Genomic DNA, 24,645 nt, shown 5'->3' with positions numbered 1-24,645 from the left:
GCTGTTAGATTTCAAATTTGATTGGAGCATTTGCTGCTGTTTTTTGTGTTTTGATTAATTTTCGGGGGCTTTAAACTATGTGCTACTAACCAAACTATTTCAAAATTGGGCAGCAATTTGATTTTTCTTTATTATGTGCTTCTGATTTTTGTAATATCATACATGTTTCTATTTTGTTTGCTTTAAAAAATGTGCTTCTGTTTTTTGCCATATAAAGAATACATGTTTCTGTTTGTTTTTTAAATATTGTATTTGTTGTTCTTTAGGCTTTGAGGTTTTTTTTTTTACAAAATAATAATTTTACCCAAGGATGTTTTTTTAATTGTAAGACCTTATCAGATGTCACAACTAATCAGACGTCGTAAGACGGTGATGACTTCACCTAGTTCAGCTCCCCCGACTGCGGTGTCAGCTCCCACTGGTGTAGCACAGTCGCAGGACATGCCAGTTTCTCCCCACGTCTCCCGGGCCCCGGTGTCATCAGAGTCATCAGTGGCGCAACCAGTTAGTGCCAGGCGGCGTCACCGCCCTCCCAGCACGACCGACACCACGTCGCCATCTGCTGCTAGTGCGTCGGGGTCACAACCAGGTAAAGATTTTCCTTCAACTCTAGTTGTTTCAGACCAAGAATGTTAGTAGGATTTGTTATTTAATGTTAATTTTATATTTCTTTGCAGCCAAGAAGAACACTCGAGGACCCTGTCGCCAGTTGATGACGGCCAAAGTCACCCGGGTGAACAACAGTCGTATCAAAATCGCATACGACGCGCGACATCGGGCTGCACCAACGGCTGACCAGCACAGCTCGTTGGCCCATGACATTGGATCCATCGTTCGGACTTATTGCCCGATCAAATGAAAGTCCTGGGGGGTCATGCCTGATCAGGTGCGGATGGAGATGTTAGGACACCTGTCGGTATGTATTTTATACCTTTTCATTGTTTTTCCCTTCAAATTTTATTTCTAATATTTAATGTATGTAATGAATTTATTTTAGACAAACTACAATTTGGAGAACGTCGGCGAAGAGTTGTTAGCCTACATCAACAGACTCTTTGCTGACAGGTACAAGCAGTGGAAGAGCGACCTGCATCACCATTTTCAGGCATATGATCATACGCAGGTTGGTCTTCAAGAGGGTTGCCCGAAGGAGCTTGAGGGCCGGGAGGATAGTTGGCAGTGACTCTGCGGTCATTTTCAAGAGGCCGATTATGTGGTATTTTTATATATTAAATTGAAACTTATTACATGTTTCTTACTAATGTGTATTTAATTTTTTTTTAAATTCACTTTCAACTAATACTTTTTATTTTTTGTATAACAGAAGAAGGCCAAAGCAAATAAGGGCAATAGGCAGAGGAAGACTCTTCTCCACCATTCAGGTTCCAGGCCCTTCTCTTATAGGATGGAGGCGCAGCGCCAGGTAATAATAAAGTCGTTTTTATTTATTTTTTAATATGTCATTAATATTAATTTGTTTTTTTCGTACTAACATTTTTTTTTTCTGCTCAATTTAAGGGGGGGGTCCAAATTCCCAGAGATTGACGTATTTGGCGACGTTTATGTTCGACCTGGGAATGAGTTGGCGGAGTCCCTTCATGTAAGTAGCCTTTAATTTAAATTATTATGTAAGCCTTCAAGTTTTTATAGTTATTATATGAATGTTTTAATTCATATTTTATGTTATGTTCAACAGACGACTATGATTGAGAGGAGCCAGTTGGTTCTTCAGGAGTCCGCCTCCCAGCTTCCTCCCGATACGCCGCTCGAGTCCGTGGTTCCTCCATCGGATGCAGGGTTTCAAATCCTGACTGAAACCTTGGATCAGAGTCTCGGGAGGCGCTCAGGGACATATTGTCGAGGGATGGGGAATGCCAGGCAGCGGCCACCTAGACCCCATGAATCATCAGAGTCAAATGAAGAGGTGACTGCTTTGAAGACAGAGGTGGCGGACCTCAAGAGTCATTTGTCTCATATTCTACAGTCCCTCGCTCACTCCGGCATTTCAATCTCGCCTTTTACTCCCCCGTCGACCTCCGAGCATGGCAACCACACCTCTCCCCCTGTCAACAATGTCCAGACCTCCGAGCTGCATTTGCCAGACGACAATGTAGATCTTGGAGGGTTGTTTGATTAGATTTTAACATTCTTAATTACATTTTAAATATTTCTATTGTACTAAATACATTATGTTATAACATTTTACATATTTCTCTTTATTACCTTTTTCTAATTGCAATTTCATTTCATTATTATTATTATTTTTTTTTTAAAAAACCAAATTTATTTTTTTTACCAAAATAATTCAATTTAATTTTAAATTAAAAATAATATATTTATTTTTTACGCGACGATAGTTTCCGTCGCGCAAATTTTTTTTGAAAATACACAACCGTAAAAATAAATTTTAAAGAATTTATTTTATTTTGCGCGACGAAATAATTTGTCTCTCTAAGTAAATGCGGTAAAAATATTTCGTCGCGCAAATATTTTAAACACGAATCCACTCGTCGCACAATACCTGCGCCACGAACGTTACTCGTCGCGCAGTGTCCTTACAACGACTATATTTCGTCGCGCAAATATTCTAGACACGAATATACTCTCGTCCCTCTGCTTTAGCACGACGACGGTTTCCGTCGCGCAAATTGTTTTTCAAAATACACAACCGTAAAAATAAATTTTAAAGAATTTATTTTATTTTGCGCGACGAAAGAAGTTGTCTTGCTAAGTACATGCGACAAAACTATTTCGTTGCGCAAATATTTTAATCACGAATATACTCGTCGCACAGTACCGGCGCCACGCATGGTAGTCGTCGCGCAGTGTCCTTACAACGACTATATTTCGTCGCGCAAATATTTTCGACACGAATATGCTCTCGTCCCTGTACTTTAGCGCGACGCTTATGATTCCTCGCGCTATGTTAATGCAACGAATGTATTTTCGTCGCGCAAAACTTTGACCGACGAAAAATCTCATCGTCCCGCGAAATAGTGTGCAACGAAGGTTTACCGTCGCTCATTTTGCGCGACAATTTTAATATGTTCGTCGCGCAAAGTGTATCTTTACGATCTTTGCGTGACATATTTTGCGCGACGAATATTCTGTCGCATTACTATTTGTGCGACACAAATGTACTTTGCGCGACCAAAACTCCTTCGTCGCGCAAATACAAAAATCTAGTAGTGATTGTTGGCACATGTTGTAATTAAAAGATTCATTAATTACCTTCTTGTACTGTTTTATTCGACTTTAATTATCAATGGGGTGTTAGTTGGATTGACCTAAGACTTTGGTGTGCTTCCAAGTGCACTTGGGTTCAAGTCCTCATTGTATCCGTGTGTGTGAGTTTTTCCTTTTGTGCGAAAACACTCCAAGACTTTGTCATTGATGGACTACGCAAGTATCACACACAAGCCACACAAAGATAAAGCACACACGAAACCACAAAGTAAACACACACACAAAGAACACAAGAATTTATAGAGGTTTGGGATTGTGCCTACGTCTTCTTGGTGATCCCCGAGAAATTCACTAGTATGAATGAACCCTTTGGTTACAATGAAAAACCCCTTTGATCTCTCACGAATCCTAGCTCTCTTTTCTCTCACCCTTGGCTCAAACCCAATTTGATGCCTTAGCTTTCTCACATTACAATAACCTAGCGCTAAAGTGCCTATTTATATGTCATATGGCTTTAGTACAGTTATGGAAAGAATAGGAAACTTAAAGGACTCCAAAACTAGGAGAAAATTTGTCTGATGTGTCCGCTCGAGTCTGAGTACTGCCGCTTGAGCAAGCGCTCAAGCGCCTTGGTCTAGACAAGAAGTAACGCTCTGCCGCTCGAGCGCCTGTAGTTCTGCTCGAGCGGCGGAGCCCAGTTGAACTGCTGCAGCTCTTTTAAAAAAATTGTCGCTATGCACCTGCCATGCAAAGTAAACCACACTTAGATGTCAGTTTTTGTTTGTGCATGACGTTGATCTTCATATATTTACCTCGTTAATAATGGTTTACCACATCATGTTTTATAAAACAAAGGAAGCGGAAAGATGACTAATAACGACGGTTCGGTAAAAAAAAAAATGTGGCGTAGTATATATTAATAACGTCGTATGTCGTTAAGTAGTCGAAGTGAAAAGCTTTTTGTACGTTGTCCTTTTACACATACGACGTTATATATTGAATAACCACGTCGTTGTGTTTTTAATCTATGTCGTTACAGTATGATTACACGTCGTTTGACTAGTAAACTGAGCCTTCTAGGGTCATTGAAACGACTCTTATTTGCTCATATGTCATGGAACATGTATTAAAAACGTCGATTGCTTTTAAATTACTGTCATGGTATATCTCTTTTACGGGAGTATTTTATCAAACTACATCATATTTGGTATTTTTAAACAACATTGATTTTTGAAAAGGGTCGTGTATTCTTATTCCAGTTGATTTTTTTGGCTCATTTTCTATAGTTAGATGTCGGTTTTTGTTTGTGCATGACGTTGTATGTGTTTACAACGTCAGGGATTTACCATCGTGGTTTTGTTTTTTAAAAGATGTCAGTCGATTTCACTACCGGCTAGAAAACGGTAAATTTCCGTCGTCTATTGCCTTTTTTGTAGTAGTGTTTGCCAGTGAAATGTGACTTGGCCATTGTGCGAATCAGATAAAAAATCAAGTAGATATGAAGGAAAGACACAGCCTTTACAACTTGTGCAATATCTGACATTTTTTTTCCAAGTCAATGATAGCTACGTGCATTTCCTCTCCACTAGCTAGTGAAAATTTTCGACAAAAACTACTGTTTGAGTGTGTTTAAAAATCCACCATCCAAGTAGTTAGTATGAAGGAACGCATGCACAAGTTGGCTATGGGAAGTTGGAGTTGAGCATATGCAATTGATGAAAGAGGCGTGGGATTTCTCTACAAAAAGATGAGGAAAGATGCTCAACAAGGTGGAGGATTGCAACTTTTGTAATATAAAACTATGTGATGATGGGAGAAAGTGACGGCAAAGCTTTAGTGTTTGCATGATTATGGTCACTTTATATATATATATATATATATATATATATATATATATATATATATATATATATATATATATATATGTCATGATTGATTGGTATTATTAAACCCACCCACTATGTGTGATAAAAAATCCTCGGTCGAACCAAAAATCCTCGGTCGAAATAAAAAATCCTCGGTCGAACCAAAAATCCTCGATCGAACTAAAAAATCCTCTGTCGAACTAAAAATTCTCGGTTGAACTTAAGGATCCTTGGTTGAGTGGAAAAATCCTTGGTTGGATGGAAAGATCTGTTGGAGGAAGTTGGCTCAACTAAAAGATACAAGGAATTGAAGAAAAGCAACCGGCCGTCTAGTTTCTGCTGTGCTATTTTTTCTACATGTTTTTAACCTCTCTCTTTGGGTTCCTTGGGTGTTTTTCCATGGAGGGCTTTTGTTTTAAGTTGCTTTTGATTGGCCAAGGAGAGAACAACCTGCAGGAAACATGGAAGCCTAATTTGAGGACTTGTTTCAAGATGTTCTCATCTTTGGTCGAAGATATAGCTAAGCTAAGATAGAGGCAAGAGTGCAGCCGTGAGAGAGAGGTAAAGTAGCTGGAAACTAGTGAGTGCATGAAATACCAAGGGTAGATTGAGTTCTCCAAGGTGTGTGAGCAAGGGTGTGAGAGAAACAAATTGTCAGGATGTTCACGCCTAGAGCTCCGGAAGGCATTAATGTTGGGAAGACTTCCAAGACATCGGGTGGTTCGTGCCTAGAGCTCCGGAAGGCATTAACATCGGGAGGATTTTCAATGAAAGTTAGTTGAGGCCATTTAATGGCCAAACCCATGAGCTGAAGGAAACTCTATAAATTGGTCGTCAGAAGAAGATAGAAAGACCTCCAACTCAACACACAAAATCTATCTTTTTATCCTGTACTTTTCAATTCATAGTCTAGAATTTTATCGTTCAAGTTTTTCAGATTATCCAAGTTCTTCGTTTTCCTAGTGTAAGCTTACATTCTTGCAATTTAATTTCAATTGTCTTTACATTCGAATTTAATTCAAGTCTTTATCGCTTTAATCTAATTTATCGCATTTACATTTCTGTCATTTCTTTTATTGCATTTACATTCATTACACTTATCACAAAAAATCCTAAAAATAGTCATACAAAGCTCGATCATCCTTGACCTCAAGGAAGAAAAAGAACCTAGGCCAAGAAGAGGTTCCTTGCTTGGTCGATCAATCGTTTGATTAAGAAGTCAGAAGTGCAAACATACTCACACAATCTTTCCGTCCAAGCCATCAAGTGGTTTGGTGGTGGCACGCCTACGCATCTCAAGAGAAGAAGGACCAAAAACTCCTTCCATCGGCCTACCCGGCCGAAAAGAGGGAAACAACTACAAAAGATTTCGTACAACTAGCAGAAATTGTTGCAATATTAGTAATCTTCCACGAAGACAAGTGGTGGAGATTTAAAGTGTTATGGTCTTCTGATCATGTCTCCTTTGTAAACTCTAGAATGAAAAATGTTCGGGGTGGTCCCTGCAAATTAAATGAAAAATGTAACTTAATTTTTATATGCAAACAATTCTACGAAAATTAATTATTTATGCGAGGGGATTTTCAATTAGGATATGAGCAGCAAACTCAAAAATAATTGACTGTGGGTCCTTCAGCAATTAACGGTAAGGTTAATGCCGGAATCGAATTGTAAAAAATTGAAAAGTTTAGGGTATATAATCGTTAAAATTGAAAGTGTAGGGACAAATAGGCCTTAAGCATAAGAGTTCAGAGTACTAAATTGAAATTAATCCTATATTTTATCATTTAAGTTATAAAATTCATGTCACATTCCAAAATTGAAAGTGTAGAGACAAACAGGCCTTGAGCAATTGTTCCTTTTTTTTTTCCCTCTTTCTATTATTAAGGACTATTGAGGTGAAATTTTGTCGACCTACGACACTGTCAATGAAATCATCGATTCCTAATAAGTTACTGTCCTTTTCTATATCAAGTGTGAACAATAAACATTATTTGAACTCTGCAAATCAATTCGATTTCATCTATAACACGGTTCTTGCCGTCTTGTTTTGATATGGGAATACTAATAAACCTAACAAATCCAAGAAATTTAAACATTATATACAAATAAAGATAAACGCTTAGCCTTACCAAATAAAGATAAACTAATTAAATATTTATGATAGAAGTTGGAGTATATTATATTTTTATTGGGTATTAAATGGATAGCATTTGGACATTCTCCTTGCACATAAATTACAGTTTCATACATATGCAAATATAACTCATTAAAATTACAAAAATCTTACGAATTGTGAGCATGCATGATGCACTTGTCGGAGGATTTTTTTTTGTCGGGGTCTTAATTATTTGTCGGAGGATTTTTTTTGACCTTTCTTTATAAATTTTGCAATCACTTTGTAATTTGAGTGGTTAAGTGCAGTTACCTTTGTACTTTTGTGTTCAGATTCTCAATCTATGGTTAGGTGCAGTTACTTTTGTTCTCGAGATCTTGTGTTAAAATTCTCAATCTACTAATATTGCTTGTAAAATTAAAAAATCTATACATATCCCAGATGACATTTTATTGGTCATCTTGCATAAGTACAGAAGTTTTGGTACAGCTTGCATAAGTATGTAACCATCTTATTGGACTTTTCTTCCTCAAAGATAAGTGGTGCAGATTCAAGTCTTTTTGGTCTTCTATCTTTGTAGGCTCCAAGACATTCAAGTACTCTTCATAAGTCGCAATTTTCCACAGACCAGCATCATGAAATTTGGAAGTCGTCGTTTTCCAAAATTAATTTGGCTGCAACTACCTTCAACTATATTGTCGATCGTCTGACCCCGGACCACAAAACTCATTGTTATCTACATTTGTTGAACTAATATGGTCATCTTCGTAAAGAGAAAGATGTCGGAAGCTTTGATGCTTACTTTAGCTCCATATATATATATTAATTTATCTACTATTACATATTTTTTTTTCTTCTTAAATTATACTATGTAAGGATACCAATATGCCCATCTACTAGGTCGATATCCATTCTGACCAAAAAAATTGTTTATTGTGATGGATATGCTCAAGGCTTAACATGATTTTTTATTATTTCTTTTTTACAAACGACAACATATTTACACGATGCTTCGGCTAGCTATAAATGGGCTTAACATTAACACTAACTATAAGAAAGAAAGAAAAAACTCAATAGCCCAGGTTGTTAATAATATACTTGCTTCTCTTTGGACCAAAGGTTGATGTGGAAATTTTTGGCCTTACAATCAGCCGGCGGTCTATTTTATGGAATGGACATTTTGGTTTTCATAAAGCGACGTCGCAGCAAATGTAATGCCAAGAAGAAAAAAATAATCAACTTGTTCTTAATTTGCTTTTAACCTCCACGAAGTTTGCTTTAGTTAATGTTAATTATGTTTAGTTACTTGCTGAAACCTTGAGAATCATAATATTATATTTTCAATGAACTATATATTGACTATTAACTATGTGCTTGTCGCTCCTTCTCAGCTATTCAGAGCCTTTTAGTACTATTTTGGTGTGGATCGAAAGATAGTTTGTTGAGAGGAGCATGTTTGTAAATTCTATAAAAATATGTGTGGTCGTGAAAAGCTTGATCCTTTATTCTATTGCGACAGTTTTTCTAATCCAAGACCAGTGAAAATGTATTTGGTGGGCCTGCAAAATTTGAGGTTTGTATATTTGTAAGGCTTTTTAACTTTTCATGATGATCCCTCAAAAATAAATAAATCATGTTTTGATCCCATAGTATTAGTAGTAAACACGTTCTAATGCTAAGACATCTGGGGCCTCCTCCACAAAAAGGGAAAAAAGAGGAGAGAAATTATTTAAGGCAAGAACCATCCTTAAGCTGTTACCCATTGTACCTCGTGTTGTTCGTGCTCTCTCTCTCTCTCTCTCTCTCTCTCTGTGTGTACCTGTATAAATTAAACTACTGCAAGTACTGGTGTCAGTTTCAATGTACTTTTTAAACTCTCTCTCTCGATCCATCTTATATGAATCATCTCTTTAGTCATACTTCACTAGGACTTGCTAATTATATCCAACTTTTCTGGTATTAGCTTGTAACATGCTTCTTGCTGCTGCTCATACTTCATAGGATATCTCCTATCATTAATAAGCTTCAGTTATGGCGGACTCCACAGCCATAAGGTTAGCTAGTTTTTTCTTCTTCTTTAATTCCTGATTGAATGGTCAGAGTTTCTTTCTCTAACTCTTTTTTCACAAACATAATATTTGACTATTTGCAGGAGTCTGACATTATTTTGTGGAACTGTCTTTTAAGATGACATAAAACAATTAGAGACATTAATCACTGTTCAAACCAGGCAATCATTCGAAATACAATCCATAAGCGAACCAGTAGGTCAGGTCTCTAACTTCCACTTTTCTCCATATTTGGCTACTATTCGCAGGAGTACGTACTCAATATTATTTGGAGCTGTGGTTTAAGGATAGCGAGCTACTTGGTTTTGTGAATAATTCGTACACTTGAGAAAGGATCTTGCGTCATAAATAAGCTCGAGACATGATCAATCAGGTTGATCAAGTATCAATTGAGTTGAGGTTAATTTCTTTGTGTACTCTAAGACCTTTTTCTTTTTCATTTTTTTGAGAAGATTTTTCTTTTTCATTAAACAATAGGCTCTCTCGCATTTGCAGTGGCTTAAACATGTTTTGTTAGGATCTCCATGTACGTATCGTAGATGACTTTAATCCAATCCAACATGACCAATTAAACAACCTTTCTAATAATAATAATAATAATAATAATAATGCATGGGCATTCGTGTGCCTATTGACCTTTTTATTTATTTATTTTATTATTTAGTAAATTAAATTAAAATTTTGAAAAGAAAACTGAAAAGTGAGCTATGTGGATTGAGTGGGGAGTGACTGCTTTCATGAAATTATTTAGGTGGAATTTGTTTTTTTAATTTATAATTTAGAAAATTAATGTTTACTATTTTACCCTTATTATATTAGATTATGATATTTTATCATCTATATATATAAAGCAAAAGGTAGAGAATGGTGAAACATTCAAAATATCAGAAAATGCCCTTGGTTAATGCAAACATCAAGAATTGAAATTATTAATTAAATTAGGATAATATGGTAAATTCACACCTTTTCATATTTAAAAAAATTAAAAATAAAAGAAAAATCAGATAATGGATCCTATTTTTATGGAACACAACTACCCATTATCTTTTTTAATTCTAAAATAAATTTTTAATTTTTTAAAAAAACCTCTCGCAGGCGCGGAAGCGCGTGTAGAGAGGCTAGTTTCTATTATGCAAGGACATAATAAGGGGTTTTGAATGTTTCACCGTTTGAGGCCTTTGTCTTCAGACGTCCGGACATTATTAATGTGTGAACGTCATGTATTTTCCACTATCCCTACTTACTTTCCTCTTAATTTACAATGGTGTTTGCAAAAGAAAAAAGAAGAAGAAAGAACTGTGTATATATATAAAAGAAAATAATAATAATGAGCTATATATATATATATATATATATATATATATATAAGAAAATAATAATAATGAGCTATATATATATATATATATATATATATATATATAAGAAAATAATAATAATGAGCTAAACTAGAACAAATTTGGGTTTTTAAATAAATAAAAGCTACGTTTCGTCTCCAGACCAAGACAAAAGCACATGTTTTTAGAAAATGCGAATTTCGTATATATAATACGGAGAGCTTTCATTGAGTGATCTTTCAAATAAGTTTATTTGAGGGACACTCTTGTAGAGCTCACTCAGCATTGTATTTCACTAATCCAAATGTTCTATTTTGTAGATATTTATTCAAAGATCATCTTTATAAAAAATCACTTGAATCCATATCATTTGACTACTTAATTAAATTATTAAAATTCAAGTACTTTCTTAAAGCACCATGTTCATTGATTTCGTTGGTCTCAATTAGATTCCTTAATGATTTTAAATATGCATGATTTTTTGTAAGGATGATCTCTAAATGAATATGTGAAAAATAGATGGTTTGGATCATTGAAAAAAATTTCGTAGGGTACCCTAAAGGGTGTTCCTCAATAGACGGGGAATATATTTATATGGTTGTTAGGAAAAATCTATTTTATTGCTTGATTAATTATAGGGCCTTTCAATATAGACCCAGTCAACGACCAAAATGTTAATTTTTCTTTCTGTTGGACGCGATTTTATATTTGTTAATTTGTTGTGTCTTGTTCAGTAATCTAGATGAGGAGGGGGAATCTTCCAAGTTCAAGGAAGTTGTTAAAGCATATCAGACTCATCATCAGCCAAAAATATTTCCAAAGTGGGATATCATATTTACAGTAGCATCTGCATTTGCTGTGTTCGTTGATCCTTTGAGCTGCTACATTCCCATCATCGACGACAATCGTACGTGCTTCTATTGGGACAGAAAGTTGGCATGGATAGTTTTTTCCTTACGAACAGCCGGCGATCTATTTTATGGAATGGACATTTTGGTTTTCATAAAGCGACGTAGCGGCAATGTTAATGCCAAGCCATTTGGGGCCTCATTCCAAAATTTGGAAGGTGTTGAATGGCCAGAAATCACTTAGGTTCTTAGGCATTCTACCCCGCATTTGTGCTGCTCTTCCCATTATGCAGGTATATAATATCGTACTTCTTCCACGTAATTAAATATCTTATCCTGAAAATAATATGATAAAGCCAACCATGTTCATCATATTTGCAGCTTTCAAATGATCAAATAGGCACCTAAATATATGAATTGAAATCATGAGTGTTTTTTTTTTCAACATAAAGGAGAGTGTCAAATGAATATTTGATAAGGACAAAAACCTCATATATACTGCAACTACAGTAGCCCCAATTTCTTCCATGCCAGCAAATTGGGTAATATCTTCATGCAAGACGAAGGTAGTACGATCTATGCCAAACACCTCATTCTCAATTGTAAAGGTCATAGCCTTCTCCTGAGGCTTTAGTGTCGTTTCCACATAACTACAAAGGGATTGTAAAGAAGATGGCAACTCCAGCTTTGAATAATCTGGTACTTCAGTTTTCTGTTTGAAGAAATAAAGCAACATAAAGTGACGTGGTAAATAAATAAACACGATGAAATAAATAAAGTGACGTCGTTTGAAAATAAGTCACACGACAGGGGAAAAATACCGTCGTAATGAATACTTTATTACGTCGTTTAAATAAACCCGACGTCTAATTCAAATGTAAAATTCATAATTAATGAATTTACCTTTTCAATTTGCTTTTCTCCAACACTGGATTGCTGTTTTAATAAATAAAGAGATATATATATAAGAAAGCTTGTACAACAATTTAAACATTCAATTAAATAAAAACTGCCGTGGAAATTTAAAACAAACGACAGTTTAAAGAAAATATAGACGTCTGAAAAAGGCAAAGTTATGAGAATTTACCTTTTCATCTTTCTTTTCTTCAATCTTTTCTACATCCCCAAATTTCTGTTATAAGAATAGAAATAAAGAAATATATATACGACATTGTATAAAAAGTAAAAAAAAATTAAAAAGTAAAAAAATTAAATTAAACCGTCGTGGTACTGAATAACAAACGACGGTATGTAAGAATTACAGATGTCTAAATATAATTAAACGACGGTAAATAATAAACGTCGTGGTAATTCATGTATTACGACAGATATGAGAATTGAAAAACATATGAAAAAGGCAAAGTTATGAGAATTTACCTGTTCAACTATCTCAACTATCTTTCCTTCTACTCTCTTTTCTACTTCCCCGGATTTCTGTTTTAAAAAATAAAGAAATATATAAATGTCATTGTACAAAAAGTAAAAACAAGTAAATAAACCGTCGTGGTAAAGTATAACAGAAGACGATGTGTAATAATTACAAACGTCTAAATAACATCAAACAACGGTTTAATAAAAAATACGTCGTGGTATAACTTTTAACACGGCGGTAAATATAAACAGAGAAATATAGAATTCAAAGTTCAGAGACGTTACCATATCTTCCTGCTTTTCCCCATTCTTGGCTGTATCCTCCTCAAATTGTAGGGCTCTAACATCAAGTGCCCCAGAGCAGCTTGCTTTGTCCGACATTGGATTTTTGGGACTTTGCCCTTGGATTTGGGACATTGTATTCAGTTTCAGCACGCTTGGATCAAAATTGGGGATGAGTTTGGAAAGTTGACTCAGCAAATTTTCCCTCTCAGCTTCTACCAATTGCTTGGTCCTAGCCTCCATCTTTAAACTCTCTTCCCTTGATCTAGCCTCCATTTTCAAAGTCTCTTCTTGAAGGACAAGTCTTACACTTTCCTTCAATTGATCGGCAAACCTTACCTTCTGTTGTCTAGGTAAATTGAAGTATTGCTTAGGGGAAATCCCAGCCCCTACCCCTCTAACTCTTCCTGGATGCTCGGGACCCAAAGCCAATGTCAACACATCATTGGTTCCTGACAGAGTAAGAGTGCCTTCAGAGACTTGCTTTTGCAAATCATCCTAACAAAAAGACATAATAAAAAGTCAGCATAAGAAAACACACGACGGTTATTTATAAACAATAGACGTAATAAAATATTTCACACGACTCAATAACATAACAATCAATGTAATATATTATTTCAGACGACGCTACCTAAATACCGACGTTATTAATTTATTAACACGACGTCAATAATAAACCACCGACGTCTTATGATATAATTACAAAAAACAGAGTGAGTAGGCTTACAATGAATTTTGCTTTCTCTGCAGCCTTTGGATCCGGGATGTTACCATGTTTGTCTTCTCTAGCTTTTTTCCATAAGGTAGATCGATCAATATCTACCCCAGGCATGATTTCCACCAAGTGCTCCTCCAAACCAACATATCCTTTTCGAGACAATCGATGATTGTACTCAAATTTCTCCCTCCTCTGTGATTGTTCTTCATGCACAGCTTCAAATTTTTCAGATAACCTTGAAGCTACAAAGGCATCCCATTGAGCTTTCTCTATGAATTTGTATGTTTCAGGGGGTTGCCTTAATTTCTCCTTCTCCTTGCTGAATGGAAGGATATGAACCCTCGTTAGTGTAGACTTGAAATCCTTCCATTTCTTGGCAACAGAAGATAACACCAATTTCTTGCCCCCTTGACCAACCACAAAAGCCATGTCAACGGCTTCCCAAATCTGCTCTTTTATATCCTTGGATATTTGAACCCATTTCTTGTCCACAAGTGGGACTCTGGAGCGTGCCAACACACCAATGTAGGACTGCATCTCACTATGTGCACGGCCACATGGTTTCCCCTTGGAATTGTACTCAACAACAGGCTTGATTTTCTGAAATTTTCTCTTCACAACACGGGGCATTGTGCTTATACCCCGACCTGACTTTGGCTCCTCAGAAAATGTTGCCGTGCTGGCTGGTTCTGTCTTAGAAGATGAAACAAACTTCATCTTCTTCGAGGACTTGGCTTGAGGATTTACAACTCTAAGCTCCTTACATTCATTTTTTTTCAAGCCAGACTCCTTACTTTGGGATTGAGAAACCATGGTTACAGACAAATCAAACCTGCAAGTGAAAATACTTCAGTGAAATTAAGAAAAAACACGACGGTTATTTATAAAATACGATGTATTATAATACTTCAAACGACGTAAGAACAAAACAATCGACGTAATAATAAATTTTCACGACGTTAATTAACCACCAACGTGATAAAATATTTCAACGATGTCAATAATAAACAATCGACGTCTTATGATATAATCACAAAAAACAGAGTATTAAATATTTCAACAACGTTAATAATAAAAATTCACCGTGGTATTGAAAATAAAACGACGTAAATATTAATATACCGTCGTCTATACCACAAAAACAAATTAGGAAAAACGTAAAATATTTTCAACAGAAAAATAATTAAAAAGATTTTCAAAACAAAAACCATTGTTCAGAGAAATCAAACCTGCGATGAATATACCCTTAAAAATCAAATACAAAAAAAGAATATCATTTTAAAAAACAACGAGAACACTTTCACACGACGCTAAGGTGACTGACGAACCATCGTGGTCTAGAAATCTAACCACGTAAATAACAAGCCACCGTCGTCTTATTTAGTTTAAGTAAAAGAATCAGAGTAGTGTTCAAACTTGGAAACTTTCCGTGTTTGTCTGCAAATTTTATCAAACTTGGAAAGAAAAAATGTAAAAAGATTTAAAAAAACGAAAATGATATGCGCATGCAAAACAGGAACAAAAATCCTTCCAGACATGCTTACCCTTTGCGTGCAATGAAAGCTTTCTCCTGGAGTTTGGTGTTTCAGTTCAGAGACGAAGACGAAGAGGAGAGGAAGACGAAAAGTTTTCTCTCGGAGATAAGCTTGAAAGTTTGAAACAGCGCTTTGAGAATGAATAATGAGAGAAGCTTGAAAGTTTTTCTCGGGTTTGGAAACAATGCAAGTATGGGTCAGGTAGGTGAAAAGTTTAAAATAATAACAAACCATTTCATAAAACTACGCTATTAATAGAAAGCGCCCTAGTATGAAACATTATACGGCGCTATAGGTTCAAACCGCCCTATAACATGACTTTACACGATGCAAGGTTTTAATGAACCGCCGTTTTTATATCTAATTACACGATGCATTTTTCTTCAAAAAGATGAATCATGTCATTTCCAATTTACCCAATGACCTTATACTCAATAATAACGACGTTAAAAATTCATACCACGTCGTTTTAATTACTCATACCGACGTGTAACTTTTTTAATTACACTATAAATTAGTTTTCCAAAAAATTACAACGTCGTTTGTATATAGCGTCGTTGTTAATTAATTTATACGACCTTATTTTAGTTTTAAAGGACGTTTATGTTTTCATATAAACGTCGATAATTTAAAAAAAAAACGACGTGGTATATAAGATTTGTTTATAAATAAGGGGTTTTCTGTCTTTCTGTCGTCTTCATTTTTCAATTAGGGTTTTAACTTTTTCTCACCTCTCTGGAGGCACATCACCTCTCTGTCTCACCTCGCTTTAATTTTTCAGTTTGGATGTTGATGTGTGTGCGGGTTTGTGTATCTGAAAGACACAAACACGCACACATCATCTAAAAAATTGTCTTTCTGCACAGAAGGAGAACAAGGTCTGCATCAGCCCTCTTTCTCAGCTCCTCCATGATGGGGTTCTCTGGGTTGATCTCCATGGTCTTCTTGCTTGATATGTACCCAGCCGCTCTGTTATCCCTTAAGGCCTGAGCCTTCATGATTCTTTCCATGTTGGCAGTCCTGCCATACTCGCCTGTCACCAAACAGCAGGGAGAGTCTACCACACGGTCAGACACCACAACCTTCTCCACTCTGTCACCCAAAACATCCTTCACAACCTTGCAGAGTCCCTCAAACTTCTCCTTCAACTCTTCCTTCTTCTTTGCCTCGTCTTCACTCTCATCAAGCTTGAGACCTTCCTTGGTGGCTGAGACAAGCTTCTTGCCCTCAAACTCCTTGTGAGAGTAATTGGCACATCATCCACTTCTAAAACATTGCCTTTGTTCATTCTGGTTTGATTATGATGAGGAACAATGGTAAAAAAATGAATAATGGTTCGATTATGATGAGGAACAGAGTTCATTCTGGTAATGATAGACGAATAATGGTAAAAAATTTGTACGTCGTTAATTTAACAAACCGTCGTGGTTAGTACAATTATGCGACAGTAGAGTTATGGATACTGTCGTAGTATAGTATAATTAAAAAGTCGATAAATTTATATTTACAGTCGTGGTAACTTAATTTAAATCGACGAATTTTTTTGTAATTAACCGTCGTAGATTCCTTTGAATTTATGCGTCGCTGACTAAGAAAATTGGGTCGTGTTTATTAATCAATTAACACAGCGTCTTATTTTTATACCGTCGTCTTTACTTTCTACGGCGGTGATTTCATAGATGCAGTCGTTGTTTTTAGGTTCAGATTTTAACTCTGAAAAATACGTTTGTAATAAGACGACGCTTTTTTAATTTGGTGCGTCGTGGTTTAAAAATATCTATACGTGTACCAGTTTTTTAGGTGTTTAAAGTAGGTTTTTTCGACGGGTTTCTATTACCGTCGTCTTTTAAAAAACAACGACGGTTTTTTGATCTACCGTCGTTGTTTACTGGTCGTCTTTTGCCTTTTTTTGTAGTAGTGGTACTTGTTTTGGCTTTGTACAATCCACTAGGTTTCTTGTTAAGTAATGATCTTGTGACTCAGTAACACCTTTGAATAATGACAAATTTGATTTCTCAAAATATTAAGTGTCTTTTAACCTCTAGGCAATAGTTATTGTAAGAGTGTTTTCATTTGGCTAATTTACACAAACACTGTTTTTGCATTTAATAATAATAATAATAATAAAGATAGAGTGCTACTATTTTCACCTCTGTCTTATTTCCCCCACCCATCTTATCTTCAAAATTTTAAAGACAAATTTACTCCTTTGTAAAATGACTTTTAAGAACTTTAAGAAAAAACCTGTAAAATGCCCTTCTCCTCTGAGCTTCCTCCCAGCTAGCTCCCCCAACTTGTTTTTATTTAATTTTTAGTTTTTTGAAAAGGGGTAATTACAATTTTGTTAACTGAGTTTAGGCTCAAATTTAAATTTGGTCACCAAAATTTCAATTTTTCGATTTTCGTCACTGTACTTGCAGTCGCTAACAAATCAAGTCGAATCCATCAATTTCGTCAATTAAGTCCTAAAATAAATAAATAAATAAATAAAGTATACTGGTTATGCGCTTTTTTAACATAATCAACATCAGGATGAATCAAATTAGCAACCAAATCCAAATTCCACCCAGCTTTCTCCATCAAAGTTATCAAAATTTCAGTAATTCTGTGTGTTAATCTACAAGCATCATGTAGAACCGAATCAAAGACTCTAACGGACAACAAAACTTCACAAGAAGAGTTCAAAGTAGCAGATAACCTCCTAGATAGTTTCAAATTAGACTTTTGAATCTCACCCAATTTTTCCCTCAGAGCCATAACTTCATTGTCTTTTTTATCAATTTCTGTATGTAACCTGTTGGACATGGTTCCCAAAATCCTAAGCTTGCTCTGATTCTCTTGCACCTGAGCTTCCAAGCTTAGAGCTCTTAAGTAAACTAGCTTAACAAACTAACAGCTAAGCTTAACAGTAACTAGAACACGTGACCTTTAATCTAATTTTGCCTCCACAACGATATATGGTCGAGTTTGATCTTAAGCATACCTAACAAAAAAATGTAGAAAACTTGAGGCAGAAAAATGGAGGAACAATAAACTTGAGGCAGAAGTAAAGCCGTAAGTGCTAAATGTGGTAAGGTAATCAATTGATTAATTTATCTCTCATGAATGACTGACCTTTCTTGATGCGCAAAGCCCCATTTTCTCATGATTCATGAATGACCACTACTACAAAAATGGAAAAAGACGACCAGAAAAAGACGACGGCATAACATAAAACCGTCGTTGTATTTAAATCGACGACGGTATAAAAAAAAACCGTCGTGGATAAGTTCCTTACTGTTGAATATTTTTAAAAGACGACGCATACAAATAAAAAAGCGTCGTTTTTAAAAAAGGATTTCTTCAGAGTTAAAATCTGACCAAAAAATAACGACAGCAGGTATGAATCCACCGACGTAGAAAATAAAGACGACAGTTCACCAAAAAACCTGCCGTGTTAACTCCTAACTAAACACGACCAACTGTTCTTAATCCGCGTCATATAATATAATGGAATCCACGTCTGTATACTACGACGGTGCATTCTCTGTAAACCGCCGACTTATTATTTTGGAGTATACTACGACGGTACCTACAACACTTCTGTCGTTTTTATTTACCACGTCCTGAGTTCAAATTACCGTCGTATTTTTATAGTTTATACGTTTGCCTTCTCTGTAAACCGCCGTCTTATTTTTATAGCTTTTTAAAATTAATTAATTTTTCTTTTATTTTGGTAATATCTTAACACAAAACAAAATTTAATTCTCAATCCTCAACAACATTTTCATCTTAAAAGGCAAATCTCTTCGTGTTAAATATTTACACAATATATGTACACAAATTTGGCAAATATATGTTCAACTGTTTCTTCCTCTCATATGCAAGCTGGGCCCTCTCCTTCCTCTTGTTCTCAAGCTCCTGCACAGCCTCAATTCCTGAAAATCAAAATCAAAATCAAAATCAAAATCAACAAAGTGTGAACCCTAACTCCTCGATTCCTGGTTACATTGTAGTCCCCTTTTCCACAGTGATCAACTTCAAAACTCCTGTGTAGCAAGGTGGAACCAGCCTTAGAACCTGTTGTGGGTTGTGCCTTTGGGGTGAAGCTGGGAGTGGGCTTGAGGTTCAGAATGAATAGACACCACCTACTCATTCTGAACCTCAAGCCCACTCCCAGCTACAGCCACCACCTGAGTCCATCTCTGCGAGCATCAGGAACACCCATGCAGGTTCTCAAGCTGGTTTCACCCTTGCTACACAGGAGGATGTAGCAAACCCATGCTTGGTCTTGTGAGGAATCATTCTGCAAACCCATTTGCTTTCAGAAAGACAATTTCTTGTGAGGAATCATTCTGCAACCCTAATTGAAAACTGAGAGTTAAAAAACGCGTGAAAAAATCATATTTAAACAAATTATCGAAGTACAACGTCGGTTCTAATATACATAGCGACGTCATATTTTAATAATCAACGTCAGTTTAGATAAACAAGCGCCGTCATAACTACATCGGAAATCCAAAAGTCATTTGGCGCGTATTAAAAATAGAACGACGTTGTTTCAGAACCATAAAGTAACCACGTCGGTTTTTTAAAATACACAGTCATTGAATTTCTAAGTACAGCGTCCGTTAAGATAAAAAAAGCGCCGTCATAATTGCATCGGAAATTCAAAAGTCATTTGGCGCGTATTAAAAAGAGAACGACGTCGTTTTCAGAACCCCAAAGTAACCACGTCGGTTTATTAAAATACACAGTCGTTGAATTTATAAGTACAACGTCAGTTTATAGGAAACAAGCGCCGTCATAACTCCATCGGAATTCCAAAAGTCTTTCGGCAGTTCTGATAACCACGTCAGTTATGAATTATGTACCGTCGTTATAACTAAATAATATGGCGGTTGTTTAATAACAACGTCGTTGTATTGAACTCTGGGAAAATATATAAACTTTTCGTCACCTGACCTAATATTCTACGGTTTTCTCTTCCCGATAAAGTATCGTAGTTTCCCTCTCATTTCCCAAAAGCAGCATCATCGTCTGAATCTTCATTTTCATCTCCAAATCACCATTTTCGTCTTCGTCTTCGTCGGAAGGAAACATTTCTTTGCACGCCAAAGGTTTTTTCTCACTCTCTTCCCTTTTTTTACTTTTGATTTGAATGTCGTAGTTGTCTGGAAACAAGATTCTGTCAAATTGAAGAAATCTTTCACTGGTTTTGATTAAATACATAAGTAGATACTCTCACAACGCCAAAAGACGACAGTTCTGTCTTGTTTTCGACGATAGAATGGACACACCACGACGCCCGTAATGCAAACTGCACGACGGTGGCTAAAAACCGTCATGGTGTGACAATTAATACGTCAGAAGCAAGATGAAACCGTCGTCTAGTGAGAGAAGAACAATCATTTGGAAATTTTAAACCACGTCGGTATTATTAATAACCGACGTAGTTTATACACATTTACGTCATGAAATATATAAAACCGTCGTCTTATTTTGTATTATAAGTAGACTGTTTAATAGGACGTCACTTTTTTAGTGTTACCGTCGTTGTTTTGTATTATTACGTCGTTTCTTTTTAATAACCGACGTTGTTTTCCTTGCAGATTAATCAAAAATGGTTTCGAAATCTCAAAACAAGGAAGCTGAAGCGTCAAAGGCCAAAGCAGGTTCAATGGCACAAGGGGATGAACCCAAAACAATTTCAAAGGCTCAAGTGGAAGTTGAAAAATCAACTCAAAGCAAACCCTCGAAGAGGATGAGATTTTCCTTAACCTCAGAGAAAGACTCGAGCACAGCCACATTTGTTGAGGAGCCAAAATCTGGTCGCGGTATCAGCACAATGAGCCGTGTTGTGAAGAGGAAAATTGAGAAGGTTAAGCCTGTGGTTGAGTTCAATAAAGATGGCAAACCACATGGCAAGGCTGCTGTTGAGATGCAGTCTTTCATTGGTGTTTTGGCACACACCAGAGTCCCTCTTGTGGACAAGAAATGGAAACAATTACCCAAGGACGTGAAGGAGCAGATTTGGGAAGCTGTTCAAATGTCCTATGTTATTGGGGATAGTTACAAGAACTTGGTCTTGTCATCTGCCGCCAAAAAATGGAAGGATTTCAAGTATAACGTAACTAAGCAATATATCCTTCCATTCGCACATGACAAGGAGAAATTAAAAGAAATCCCATTGCTTTATAAGTTCATAGAGAAATCGCAATGGGATGCCTTCGTAGCTTCATGGTTAACCCCAGATTTTGAGGCTAAGCATGCTGAGCAAAAGGAGAGGAGGGAGAAATTGGAGTACAACCATAGGTTGTCAAGAAAAGGGTATGTTGGTTTGACGGACCAATTGGTAGAAACCATGCCCGAAGGTCAAGAAATCGATCGAGCTGTTCTGTGGAAGAAAGCAAGAGAAGATAAAACAAGAAACATCCCTGATCCAAAGGCTGCAGAGAAGGAAAAAATAATCGTAAATCTCACTAACTCTGATCTAAATTTGAAAAACGGAGTGTTTTATTTTGGTATAGACGTCGTTTATCTTTACATAAGCGACGTTATAAAATGAACACCACGACGGGCTTAATTTACGGACGTTTAAAAATGAATAGGACATCGGTTTTTGAATAAAGTAGACGTCTAGATAGAATTAATACGACGGATTAAATTATTCTATGAACTGCATTTTTGTTTTAAGTTTACTCACGCACACACTCTCCATCTCTCTGTCTATTTCACTGAAATTTGTGGTGCACAATTTCTGGAAAAGAATGCATATTTCAATCGAATTTTTTCACTTCTTCATTAAAACTTACGACGGTTTTATCTTATCTAGACGTTAGAATGCTTATACAACGACGGTAATTTTGTGCAGCCGTATGGAATTGGACATCTACGTCTGTTTGTTTAATAATCCGTCGTCTTACTTTGAATACTACGACGGTCTTTGATTTATGTCTTAATCTGTTTTATTTTGAATATACGACGTATTTTTATATACCGACGTTGTAAAGTATAAACAACGACGGTATTTATATACAGACGTTTTAAATCAATACCACGTCAGTCATTTAAGAAAAACCGTCGTTTTTTATAATTTACAACGTCGGTATATGTATCTGTCATACACCCTGCTCAGGTTCTAACAATCTCTCTTTCTCTCTTTTAGGATGATTTGCAAAAGCAAGTCTCCGAAGGCACTCTGACTGTCTCCGGGAGCAATGATATTTTGACTCTGGCTTTGGGAACCCCCGAGCATGGTGGGAGAGTCAGAGGAGCTGGTGCTGGCGTTACCCCAACTCAGTTCTTCAATTTGCCGAAACAGCAGAGAGTGAAATTTAGTGACAAATTGAAGGAAAGTGTGAGGGAGGCAGTCAGTGAAGAGACCTTGAGGATTGAGGCGAAGTCAAAGGAAACTATAATGGAAGCAGTCAGAGTAGAGAGGGAGGCTATGTTGGCATATATCCGTCAACTAGTTCCTAATTTTGATCCCAGCCAGATGCTCCAAACTCCAATTTCTCCAAGGACTCCAATTCCTCCAATTATTTTACCCCCTCAAGGTCAAAGCCCAAAAAATCCAATGTCTGATAAGGCGAGCTGCTCTGGGGCTACTAATATCAGACCCCTAGCTTTGGAATTAGAAGATCCGAAGCCTGAAGCTGATACTGCTGGAAAAGAGAAAGAGGACACAGTAAAATCTCTGCTATTTTCTATTTCTGCTTTTTAAATTTTAAATAGACGTCGCTCCTTTTAATAGCCGACGTTAAAATTTAAAATAACGACTGTATATACATCTGTTTCTTACAAAACACGTCGTGTTTCGTTAAATACCACGACGCTTTTATAAACTGTCGTCTATTTCATGATTTCATTAACTGCATTTATATTAGACGACCTTTCTATAGTATAGCGACGTTATAAATTCAATACAACGACGATTATCTATTTACCGACGTGTATAACCTTTCCTCCGTCAGTATTAACTAGAAACCGTCGTTTATATTATATACCACGTCTGTTTTTTGAGTTTAGTTAGAGTCGTTTATTTTAGTTCACACACAAACTAACTTATATTTCTTTATTAATTTCTTTTAACAGGATCTCTCAAAGCTAGACATGCCACCTCCTCTGTTAGCCTTATGCCAACATTTCCGAACCAAGTTGTTGCCTGGTAATGAGGCTCTAACAATTCACATGCCCAAGGAAGTGTTTGGCTTTGAGCATGATACCTTCCTCTTCACTGAAGATGTTTTGCAGTTTGGTTCCATGGTTGAGATTGGAACCACAGTGATATCAGTATACATGAGGTAATTCTCCCTAATCCCATTTTATTTTACATTTTCCTTTCTTTTAAATTAAAATCTCATTTAATTGACTTTCATATATTTAGGTTCCTATTTGACTATTTAAAAATGGCAAATATGGTAAACCTTGTTGGCCTCGTGGACCCTGGGCTAGTGAGCTCTGGAGCTGGATCAATATCAGACCGAATAAAAAACCTGTCAAATCGCCTGAATACAGCAGATGGGAGTCAATTTTTCTTGGTCCCTTATAATCCAGGGTTAGTACCATTTAAAGTATTTTCCTGAGCTTCTAATATTTTTCTTTGTAGTACTATTTAACCTATATGAATCATTATGTGCAGGGGTCATTGGGTGATGGTAATTGTGAGACCAGCAACGGAGACTGCCTATTACATGAATTCACTGCCAAAACGCATGGTTGACGACGACATGAAAAATATAGTGAATACGTAAGTTGATTTCTTCTGATTTAAGATTTTTCCTATAAAGTATTTAAATAAACGACGGTTTTTAATAATACCGACGTTATTATAAAATATAACGACGGTAAGATATTACCGACGTTTTAATTTAACTACCACGTCAGTATTTTCTTAAAAACGTCGTTTTAATTTAACTACCACGTCGTTTGCGTTTTATTTAAGAACGTTTTAATTTTTTCTGCTCAATTTTTTGTCATACGACGTTTTTTACTCTTACCGACGTTATAACGTTACACAACGACGGTTAGGTTTTACCGCCGTTTTAAACAAAATATAACGTCTTGGTTTAAGAAACTCCATCATTTTGACTGATTTACCACGACGGTTACTATTTGTATTTAAATTTTTTGTTTTGTCATTAACACCCTTTGTTTTCTTGTAACAGGTCAATTAAAATGTTTAACATTCATATAAATAAAAATTCACGTAAACAGCAGGCCATTTGGAAAAATCTACACGGCACTCCTGAACAACCAACAAGTGTAGAGTGTGGCTATTACGTGATGCGATTCATGAGAGATATAATTCATGATCCAGACCTAAATTTCGAGAAG

At 36.1% G+C, this 24,645-nt stretch overlaps 1 long non-coding RNA gene and 1 pseudogene across 2 annotated transcripts; both read left to right on the top strand.

Annotated features, from left to right (window-relative positions):
- Window positions 1-736: 736 nt before the first annotated feature.
- Window positions 737-7,553, top strand: LOC148293188 (uncharacterized; annotated as a pseudogene).
- A 1,351-nt stretch (window positions 7,554-8,904) lies between these two features.
- On the top strand, window positions 8,905-11,799 carry LOC148293187 (uncharacterized). Of its 2 annotated transcripts, XR_015825832.1 has the most exons (4): window positions 8,905-9,029; window positions 9,131-9,221; window positions 9,485-9,635; window positions 11,305-11,799. It is a non-coding gene; the product is annotated as an uncharacterized LOC148293187 (long non-coding RNA). The 2 variants fall into 2 exon arrangements; XR_015825831.1 differs by lacking the exon at window positions 8,905-9,029 and having other exon boundaries at window positions 9,046-9,221.
- Window positions 11,800-24,645: the final 12,846 nt, after the last annotated feature.

The sequence above is a fragment of the Prunus avium genome, chromosome 7 (assembly GCF_965620075.1).
Source record: "Prunus avium chromosome 7, drPruAviu1.hap1.1, whole genome shotgun sequence".
In the NCBI taxonomy this organism is placed as follows: Eukaryota; Viridiplantae; Streptophyta; class Magnoliopsida; order Rosales; family Rosaceae; genus Prunus; species Prunus avium.
The sequence above is the reverse complement of the archived record's forward strand: the minus strand, read 5'-3'. Positions and strand labels throughout refer to the sequence as shown.